Below are 11,865 nucleotides of genomic sequence, written 5' to 3'. Positions count from 1 at the left end.
ATATGTTTCATGGTTTCATGTCTCTAAACAACCAGGTCTAAGACATACAATCATGAAAGCATGAGGTTCTAGACACAAAATCATAAGGATGAGTTTTCTAAATTTGTTCTCAAGTCTGACTAATTTTTTAAAGGAACTTATATAGAGTGGAGGCATGACTGACCTCCACTTCATAGGAATCAGCTTGGGATGATGTTGATTTTAGTCCTCTTTCCCCCTTGTGGAGTCAGAGGAAGTCAGACATGGTCTCCACTTGATTTAAGCAGCTGGCATCAGGAGCAGGATTCATTGCAAAGGCTGCAAACCTTGAAATTATGAGGTTTTGTAAGAGAAAGAAAGAAGGGACATAGGATAAAATATTTCAGTGGAGTGAAGAGCAGCAGCTTCTAGAGTTGCCTAGAGCTGACCTGCTGGTTAAAAAGGATTACTGATCAGAGGGCGGGGTTTATTGGAATCCACCCTGCCAGAGGCCCAAGGCCATATGCATATGAATGGAGTTAGTCCAATGCAGAAGAAAAGATTGAACTTGAATGTTTTTAAAAATTTATGTGTTTGCCTTATGGAGATTGATTGCTCCTGCTATTATTGTAAAATAGACATACTTGTGTGATAGAAATGAATATTGGGTGTGATGATTACAGAGAGCTTGTAAGACCATCTTCAGCCTATGCTTGATTGGATTTGCTAAAAGAGGAGTTAGAATTTGCCCAGGAAAAAAAAAAAAAAGGCTTCTTGGTTTATGCCTTTATAGAGTGTGGGGCTTTGAGTGGAATCCTGAGCCCCACCCAGAACCTTCAGAGTTGATACATTTGTATTTGAAAAGACATGCAAATCAACCCAGAGCTGCTAGAACAGGAGATTCAGCAGAGAAAAAAATGGACAGTTTGGCATTTTGAGTTTTGGAGGCATCGAGGCCAGGAAAGTTGGACCATCAGAGAAAACCCCTTCTAGGACTGAAAGTTAAAAGGAACTGGAGCAGTATGCTTACTGGTGATTACCTAGGTCTACTTGTAAGTAGAATTGGGGGAAATATAGCAATGAAGACATGGACTGAGTTTGGACATGTCTATTGGCACCCTTTGTCCTTGATATAGGAGGAGCAGGAAGGCTGACAGTCTTTAGTTTAGGGAGTTGTGTGAACTACTAAGCCCAGGAACACTGACCTAGCCCAGGAGAGTTACGGCTGAGAGTGAAGGAGCAGCTGATTTGAATGCAGGGAGGTGTGTGAATTCCCAAACTTGAAGCTGGTACCCATTTGACCTAGCTTGGGTGGCTAGGATTGAGCTGACCAGAACCTGAACAGATGAAGTTAAAGATTTTTGATACTCTGAGCAAGCGTCAATTGCTACAATTTGCTGGACTGGATTTTTGCTTATGAATGCAGTTGTTCAAAATTCCAATCGAAATGGAAGATTCTTCATATCAAGGAACATGCTTATCTCTTCAGTGCGCTGGGTTGATAGGGACAGACAATTTAGACATCAGCTATCAGAAATGGGGAGTTATAAAGGCATGAAGTGGCTGGCTTACAAGTTTTCATGAGTGTGCTTAGTTTTAGAGTGAGGAAACAAAGGATAATCCTCACTGAATAGTTTCCCTCTTTTCCAGATAGATCTATCTGGTGAAAGGAGATGGGGGATGATGGTGATAGGATTTTATGGTTTCAATTGTGGTTATTGTTAGTAGCATTAATTGTGATTGTGAAAACTGTAAATGTAGAAGATGTGTAACTAAAAGAGGGGAGTAGTTATCTTTCATTTAAGGAACAGGTGATCTGAGGACCAGCATTAAGGAAAAGCATGAGGGGAGCTTGGGATCCCTGCCTGGAAAAGCAGTGGCAGCAGAGACAGTGACAGAGACAGTGTCACAGGAAGACAGGGCAGCTGTGGACTCTAGGCCCATGGACTGAAAGGCAGTGTGCCTATGGACAGGTGACTGGCTTGCAGAATGTGCCTTTTGAACATTTAAATTAAAATGTTTTTGTTTTGTTTTGTTTTGCATGTGTCATCAAATACTTTTGAATTGTTGATTTGTGACATTTCAGATGAAAATGGATTCAGTGCATTTTGGTTATATGTATTTTAATTATATCATGTTAGGTGCAAGTGTGACTTTATTATATTAAAAGCAGGGAAATAGAAATGAGGTGGGGTCCTTGGGTGGTGCAAACATTTAAGTTTGGAGGTTCAAGTCCACCCAGAGATGACGGGAGAAAGACCTTCTGATCTACTTCTGAAAAATCATCCATAGAAAACCACAGTTCTACCCTGACACACATGGGGTTGTCATGAAATGGAATCACTTTTATGACAAATGGTTTATAGAGGAAATAGGAGATGGAGATCTTGGGAGAATGGGGAAGGTTGAGGGACAGTATGAAGATAGGTGAATTGAGGTGGTCACCTCACTCCCAGGGCCTCCTGTGGAGCAGCTGTACATAAGAGGCTTATTTGATGCCTGCTGGCTAGTGGTACAATGGTGAGTGTCTTAATTACCTAGTGCTGTTATAACAGAAATATCACAAGTGGATGACTTTAATAATCAGAAATTCATTCTCTCACTGTTTAGAAGTTTCGAAGTCCAAATTCCGAAGACTGACTCTTGGGAAAGGCTTTCTCTTTGTTGGCTCTGGGGAAAGCTCCTTGTCTCCTTTCAGCATCTGAAGGCCCAATATTCTTTGGTGATCTCCATGTTATCTTGGCATCAATCTTCCCCTGGAGGTAGGAGCTTCACAGTGTAGGGATCCCAGGTCCAAAGGACACACTCCACTGCTAGCTCTTCTATCTTGGTTGTAGTAGATCCCTTTCTCCACTCAAGTCTCTCTTTCTGTCTCGAGTAAGATAAAAGGTGTTGCATGCCATAACACTAGACCAATAAACAACATCCATATAAATGGAGAAAAGATTGAAGTTGTCAAAGACTTCATTTTGCTCAGTCAACCATCAACACTCAAGGAAGCAGCAGTCAAGAAATCAAACGATGTATTGCATTTGGTAAATCTGCTGTACGAGACCTCTTTAAAGTGTTCAAGAGCAAAGGTGTCAGTTTGAGGACTAAGGTTTACCTTCCTGACACAAGCCTTAATATTTTCAATAACCTCAGATGCATGTGAAAGTTGGACAATGAATAAGGAAAATCAATTGATGCATTTGAGTTATGGTGTTGGAGGAAAGTATTAAAAGTACCATGGACTGGGAGGGTAGAGCACAGGATAGGGAATAGACACACAACAATTTGGGTGTTGGGGGGGGCGGAATATGCAAGAAGGGGGAGGGGAATGGAAGAACAAGGGAGATAAGAGAACATTTAGGCAGGTTTGCATGGGCTAAATGGGACAGAGGAAAATAGTGATGTATGTTCAACCTTGGAACAAGGGGGCTCTGTGATACAGGGATTGAGGCATAGTCTGAATGGGCAAAAGAGGGGAAATAATGTTAAGATGCTTGACTGTCTTATGAATCATGGTATCCCTTGCCTACTATTGTAAAATAGACACTTGAGGGGGAGAGAAAGGAATAGCTAGAAACATCACTATAGAAAGCTTGTAAGTCAGTCTTCAGCCTATAACTGATTGGAATACGTAAAAGGGAGGTTAGAACTTGCCTAGTGAAAGAGGCTTCTTGCGGAGTCTTTGCAGTGTATAAGACCTTAGGTGGAATCCTGATCCCCAAACAGGATCTTCTGAGGTGGGAAATTTCCACTTGAAAAGACAAGCAGACTACCCTGGAATAGCTAGAGGAACAGAAGATACTTCTTGAAAGAAAGACCAGCAGGAAAAATCAAAAACACAAATGGCAGTCTGATTGACTACCACAAGAATAAACAAGTTGTTCACCAGGGAGCCATCAAGGCAAGCAATCAAGTCCCTTCAGGACAAACCCCCTTCCAAGACTGAAACTCAAAGGGAATACACCAGCGGGCATGTAATCTTGCTGGCGTCTACGTTGGTCTACTGGTAAGGGGAAATGGAAGAAAAGCAGCAATGAAGATGTGGGCTGAGTCTGACCCCATTCAATAGACTCCCATTAACTTGGAATAAGACCTGGTTGGCCAGCAATATGGTAAGACCTGGGGATTCCTGAGCCCACGGACAGGGACATAGCCACAGAGGGCTACAGCAGAGAGTGAAGTGTCCAGCTGATATGAAGTGAGGGGAGATGCACAAGAATGTCCATACTTGCAGATAGTACCCATTTGACCTAGCTTCAATGGCTGGATGATCAGAACTTGACTAGAGGAAGAAAGAAGAGGGGGGAAAAAAAAAGTGTAATTCACTACAATTTGATGAACTTCACCTATATTATGGTTGTAGTAGCTTAAAAGAGGGAAGAGATCTTCATAGCAAGGATCATTCCCACCCCCTTGTACACAGGGTTGACAGGGATGGGCAACTTAGACATTGGCTACCTAAAATAGGGGACTATAAAGGCATGAAATGACTGGCTTACAAGTTTTCAAGCGTGAACTTAGTTTCAGAGACTGAGGCGGAAGGTAGAATCTCCACTGAGTGGTTTTCAACCTGTCTAGACAGGGCTAGTGAAAGGAGATGGGAATAAGACTCTTGTGGTTCAATAGTGAATAATTGTTATCAGGACTGACTGTGATTGTTGCAAATGTAAAGGTAGACATTTTGTACCAAAAAGAGGGAAGTGATTGATCTTGCAGTCCAGGAGCAGAGGACCATGGGACAATCAAAGGAGAAGTGCAGAGTGTGGGACCCTACCCAAAGAAGCAGCAATGCCAGAGATGGAGGCAGAGACAATGACATGGATAGACGGAGCGGCTGGGGACTCAAGACTCATGGAGGGAGAAGGGCTGTGTGCTGACTGCTGGGGGGCAGGCTTGCAGGGTATGCCCTTTAGTTATTTGAATGATTATATATTCCTCAGTGTTTTGGTGTACATAAAAAAAAAACAGAGGGAATAGAAACAAATACTATTGAATGATGATGCATGGGGGGGATTGTAATCATTGCAATGAAACAAAATATTATAGGATTAGTATAAAGCTGATGTTCTCCCATGTAAACCATCACTCAATTCATAATAAAAACTAAAAAAAAAAAGAAAAGAAAAGACACTAAATATTTGATGATAGGTAAGAATAAGAAATGATACTGAAGATCAGGTAGAAACCTAATGTACCAGCTAGTGTATCTGTAAACTGCCCCTGAATAATGTTCTATCTGTAACCAAAATGGCATTGAAGGAGGTGGAACACACAGATCTTTGAATTGTCACATAAACATTTTACTTGCAATATTATGATGCACACTTGATACAAATCATATTCATCTATAGATCTGTGCATATTTGCATTTAATCCTTTGACTTTTCAACAAAGCTCAGTCCTCTTCTGCCATCCTTATCCCTTTAATTGAAATTAATACCTGTTTCACAATTATCCAGGTATTCTACTTTTTGCTTTCCCAGACTCAAAATGTCTACCTCCCTTTTCTAGCCCATCTTCATTCTTTAAAAAGTTGATTCTTATTTTCCTGATACAGGCATTTCATTTTTGTTGCTGGTAGCATCATAATTACTGCAATGTTGGGGAAAACAGGATAATTGCTGTATAGTGGTGGTGGTGGTTTTGTGCCGTGGAGTCAGTTCCAACTCATAGAGACCCTGTACAGGGTTTCCGAGGCTGTAAATCTTTACGGGAGCAGAAAGCCTCATCTTTCTCCCGCAGAACAGCTGATAGTTAAGCCGTAATAAAATATTTATACTCTTTTTAAAAATGTGAAGCTATAGTTTCTCCACATATCCTCCATTTAGGTCTATATACTTTTGAAGGGTGTTTTTTTTTCATCTCTCTAACCCTTCCTCTGAGTAATCTTGGACTCTTTGATTTACACCACATCCAAATGGCAATTTTGGAAGCACATCCTCAAGGAACTCAAATCGTTTTCCTTTTTAATGTTTTTTGAGTTTGGAAAACAAAAAGAAGTCTGAAAGGGCAAGATCAAGACTGTAGGGTGGATGGGGCAAGGGTTCCCAACAAAATTCTCATAGACAGCCCTTGTTAACCTTGAAGAATGAGCAAGTGTATTGTGATAGAAAAAATTCCCTTAGTGTACATTTCCTGACTTTTTTACCAATGCAGTTTTCAATTTTCTAAAAACTTTCTTATAATAAGCTCTGGTGATCGTCCTTCAAGAAAATCTATCAAGATTATCCCTTTGGAGTTCCAAAACATAGTTACCATAACGTTCTGAGCTGACCTCTCTGCCTTGAATTTAAATGGCCTAGTAGATCTCCTTGGAAGCCACTGTTTAGACTGGTTATTTTTTTAAGGCACACTAATGTGTGGCACTGTAAAGAGCTCTGGTAGCGTAGTGGTTTCAAATCGGGCTGCGATCCTCAAGGTCAGCAGTTTGAAACTACCAGCTGGTCCACGGGAGAAAGATGAGACTTTCTGCTCCGGTAAAGATTTACAGCCTCAGAAACCCTGTACAGGGTCGCTATGAGTCGGAACCGGCTCCATAGCACATAACCACCACCACCAATGTGTGGCGCTATGAGTTAATACGCTGGACTGCAAAGTCGGTTTAAACAGCAAGGTTGGCAGTTCAAGCTCACCAGCTGCTCCTCGGACACCCTATGCAGGGTCACTATGGGTTGGAACCAACTCTACAGCACTTAACAACATCAACAAATGAGACTTCCTGGTGTGGCGCAGTGGGTTAATATGCTGGATTGCAAGATCAGTGTGAACTGCAAAATTGGCAGTTTAAGCTCAACTTTTTTTAAGTTTCACTCCTTAGAAACCCTATACAGGGTTGCTATCAGTCAGAACCAACTCAAGACACTTAACAACAACCACAATGAAACTTCTGGTGTGGCACTATTGGATAAGCACTGGACTTCGAACCACAAGGTCAGTTGTTCAAACCCACCAGCTGCTCGGAAAGCCTGTACTGGGTCACTATGAGTCAGAATCAACTACACAGCACTTAACAACAACAATGAGACTAAGACAATTATATTTCTGAGAGAACTTGTCTGCAGCCATCAGAGAGACATGTGTAAACATGTTGTGTTTAGAATAAATCCATGCGTGTATGAACTAGAAATAGTAATACTTTTTGACTTACCTTCTTCATACTAACCAGCTCAACAGCCCTGGGCAGTTATCAAATTCTCCCTCCTGGAGTGACTCAAGGAGAGATGGAGGGTTTTATGAGTTGTCACAGGTCCTCTAAGGTTCTAAGGATAGTGATACTATGCTGGACTGAGCCTAGACCCTGCCACCCTGTCCTCGGGAACTACTGAGGCAGCAGACTGGGAGTAATAGAGGGTAACTTTCCTTCCACTTAAAAGCTCAAGGAGAGCAGGTTTGGGAAAAGTGGAATCCAGACCCATCTCTTAACTGTGCATCCTGTCAGGCAGCTGTGCTAGGAAGATGTGATGAGGAATCCTTGGTTAAGTGGGACTGTGCCTTTAAGAGAAAGGATGACACACTTAGGGAAGAGCTGACCCTGTTGAGTACTGTTGAGTCGGTTCTGACCCATAGCGATCCAGTATAGGGTTTCTGAGGAGCCAACGTTGCAGTTCAAACTGACTTTGCAGTCCAGTGCTTTAACCCACAATGCCACAACTGGGTGCCCCTAAATGCTGACAGGTCTAAGTACATATGTGAGTGCTCTGAGGCCCAGCAACATGTGCACCCCACACACACACACACACACACTTATTCACAGGCACACACCACACACATAGGCACATGCCCCCAAACCAAACTAAAGCCACTGACATCTAGCTGATTTCAACTCATATCAACCCTCTTTAGCATTTCCAACACTACAAATATGGATAGCCTCATCTTTCTCCCAAGGAGCTTGGGTAGCTTAGTGCTTACGAGTCGGGCTGCTAACCTCACTGTCAGCAGTGCGAAACTACCAGCAGTTCCGCAAAAGAAAGATAAGGCTTTCTGCTCCAGTAAAGATTTTCAGCCGCAGAAACCCTGTACAGGGTCACTATGAGTCGGAACTGACTCCACGACACACCACCACCACCACCATCTCTGGTGGGTTTGAGCTTCAACCTTGCAGTTAGCAGCCCAATGCCTAGCCCACAGTGCCACCAAGGCTACTCTGGCACATGACATATGCACATATTCACTCGGATACATGGGTTCTCACATACATACAAAAGCACAGATACTCACAGCCAAACACAAACAGGCACATACCCACACACAGACACATTCACCCACTATGCACTTCTGATGTGTGGATTTCAACTTAGCAAGCCTATAGACAGAGTAGAACTGCTCCTAGACTGTCTTCCAATGGAGAATCAATGGGTTCAAACCATTTACCTTTTGGTTAGCAGCCCAACACTTAACCCACTGCACCACCAGGGCTCCTTTATGTAGGCACACACAAACAGGTAAACGCATAGCAGCAACACGCGTGTTATACAGGAGCATACACAGGTACAGACACACAAATTTACATACCCATGGGTTAATGCGCCAGACTGCAAAGCCGTTTGAACTGCAAGGTCGGCGGTTCAACAACTCAGAAACCCTTATACTGGGTCGCTATGGGTTGGAACCGACTCTATGGCACTTAACAACAACAACAACACAGAGCTCCTGGTGTGGTGCTGTCAGGTAATGCACTGGACTGCAAGGTCGGTTTAAACTTCCAAGTCGGCGGTTCAAGCTCACCAGTTGCTCCTTGGGAACCCTATACAGGGTCGCTAAAAGTCGGAACCGATTCGACTTAAACAATAACACAGGTACATGGAGTCCTGGTGTGGCGCTGTAGGATAAGCACTGGACTGCTAACCACAAGGTTAGTAGTTCAAACCTACCAATCGCTCTTCGAAACCCCAATACAGGGTCACTATGAGGCAGAACAAACAAGGGCACTTAACAATAACAACAACACAGATATATCTGCATACGCACAAGTTCCTGCGCGTTCGCGGGCTCGCGGGCGCGCACATACAAACAGATACACACATTCGGGTAACGCAAACACCAGCCGCCCAGGATATTTGAGAAGGTTCTCTCCAGCTACCCTTTGTTATTGACCCTGGCCTGCAGCCAGGACCCACCCCCTGCACCGCCCCCAATTAGTAGTATAAAATCCCTGCTTCCACCGCCCAGCACACCACTGACAGGAGCACTGCTGTCCACCATTTCCGCAGGCAGACCCACCAGGACCTAAACAGGAGCAGCATGGGTAAGAAGGGCTTCTGCCAGGAACCCACTAATCCATCGCCCCCCCACAACCTTGACCTACCTACCCCTAATTTGGAGGGACCACCCTGCAGGAAATCATTTGAAAATTCCAAGTGTGGATGAGGGTGGGAACTCTGGCTCAGCTTCCCTGTTCCCACACTACCTCCAATTCTTGCACTTCTCAGTTTGGCCAAAGTTTCTGGACGAACTTGTTCTTTTTCAACACCCTGCTGAGAATCAGCATTTTCATTCCAGATACTCGAATCAGAATCTACATTTTAACAAGATCCCCTTGTGCTTCTTATGTATACACCTATAAGAAATCTCGATTTCAGCTCAGGACTAACTTCTTATTCCAGGGAATAGGGTCACCCAGATCATTCTGAGAGAGAAATCAGGGACCCTGCTGGAGTGATATAACCTGAGGGGGATAGTGTCTGCTTTCAGTTTCCCATCCTCTTAGCCCCTCATCATCCTATTCTCCCATCTGTGGGCTCCTGGATTTTAGACTGAGCAGGAATTTGGGTTTGGGAATGTTGAGGTTTTTAACCTCTTTGAGTTGGCCCCTCCTTGAGCTGGCAGAATGCTGAGCAATCAGCCTGGGGCTGAGAAAGCCCAACTGAGCTCTGTCTGCAGTTCTTAAGTCAGACAAGACTGGTGCTAGGACAAAGTGATGTTAGAAAGAGCAGGGATGGAAAGATACTGCTGGCTTTGTTTTATTTTATTTTTATGTCTGTCATGATAGTTTGGAGTTCTTAGATCTCTCTTGCCTTCTGTGTCCAGAAACCTCCTTCCCCTCCCCGTCACCTCCTGTGCCAAGCCCTGTCACAGCTTTGCTGAATAGCTTTTTATTGGCTTTTGGACCAGACCTCTCTCGCACACTGCCCCACCCCACCTGCAGCCCTTTCTCTGTGCACCAACCACAGCCTGGCATCCTTCCCTCCCCTTCTGGCACAATCCTACCCATATTTATACAACACTTTTCCTTTATGAACGTGCTATTGAAAACACATTCTTATTTGATTTTCACATCCACTTAGAGAAGTAGGTTGTTGTTGTTAGTTGTGGTTGAGTAGATTCCAACTGAGGGTGACCCTGTGTGTACAGAACAGAACTGCTTCAGGTTTTCAAGGCTGTGACCTTTGGCAGCAGATTGTTAGGACTGTCTTCCAAGTGCTTCTGGCTGTTTCTGCTAGTAATAGAGCCTACACAACATCCAGACTCCAGGAGAATTAGCTTAATGTTGCTGTTAGTTGGTAGAGTCAGTATAGTATTGTTGTTGTTATTAAGTGCCATCAAGTCAGTTCCAACTCATAGCAACCCTGTATAGGGTTTCCAAGGAGTGGCTGGTGAGTTTGAACTGCTGACTTTGTGGTTCAAACCAACCTTGCCATTCTAGTGCTTTGTCCCACAGCGCCATACCAAGACTCCCAGGATAGCATTATTTCCCTTTGCATCTGAAGGAGCCCTGGTGGCACAGTGGGATAAGCATTGGGCTGCTAACTAACAGGTCAGCAGTTTGAACCCACCAGCAGCTCTTCAGGAGCAAGATGAGGCCATCTGTGTCTGTAAAGACTATAGTAGAAACCCTAGGGAACTGTTCCAATTTGTCCTATAAGGTCACTGTGAATTGTAATCCGCATGGCAGCAGTGGATGAGTTGGTTGGCTTTTTGGTTTTTAGCCTGAGGAAGAGAAAATGGAGAGAGTAGGAGTCAAACCTGGAACTTAAACTCAGGTCTGCAGAGCTCAGAAACATGGCTGCTTCCTAAGTCATTTGGCTACAGAGCAAGGAGTGCTGGCTCCTGGCCAAGGGCCCAAGCCCAGGCAACAGTGGAGGTGCCAACTGTGGCTACTCCTGTCTCCTCGCTTACATGGCTCCAGCTGTCAGGGCGGTGGCCAAACTGGCCGCTGGCAGAGCAAGGGAAGTGTGTCCTGTCCTGTGATCTCCACTCCAGGATTTCCAGCAGCCTGCAGCTCCCTCAATGTTATTTCACAGTCCTTCCTCCAGTTGGGCCCCAACTCTTATACTAAGGTCCTGGCAGCTGTGAGGAGAGAATTCTTCTCCAAGGGTGATTTTGGTCTCCCTGACTTTGATCTGTACCCTTTGATTCACTTAGATCAGCACAGCTTCTTGTGCCAGACTCCAGGGCACAGGAAGGACCACACTCTGGTAGGAGGCTGTGAGCTCTTCGGAGCCAGGTCCAACACCTTACTTTTCAGATGAAGGAAGCAGGGACCCAGCCAGAGCCAGAAACTAGCCTAAGGAAGTCCAGCTGGTGTCTTCTGCAGCTCTGTCTGGATGGCCAAACCCTTGGTTATATAACCCACTCTCTGGCCAACAGCCTGGGGTCAGGACCCAGAGGGGAGAAACTCAGGAATGGACTTGTCCTTTTAGAACAGGCTTGGTACAGGCACATTTTCTGCGGCAGGCATCTCCAAATTCTGGGTGCTGTTCCTCTAGAACCCCCAGGTTTATCCCGCTCCTTTCTGGTACCACACAAAGCTGCACATTTGACATGCATCCTCTTGTTTATGTCTCATAAATTCCCATTGTGGTATTTTGGTATTTTTACTACTCCCTTTTAACAGATGATATGGAAATTGGGATGGAGAGGTTAAGTAACTTGTCCAATCCAGACAGTGGTGGACTGGGGTTGGGAACCAAGTTG

Source organism: Chrysochloris asiatica, unplaced genomic scaffold (assembly GCF_000296735.1).
Source record: "Chrysochloris asiatica unplaced genomic scaffold, ChrAsi1.0 scaffold00042, whole genome shotgun sequence".
Classification (NCBI taxonomy): Eukaryota; Metazoa; Chordata; class Mammalia; order Afrosoricida; family Chrysochloridae; genus Chrysochloris; species Chrysochloris asiatica.
This window is presented reverse-complemented; position numbering follows the sequence as displayed.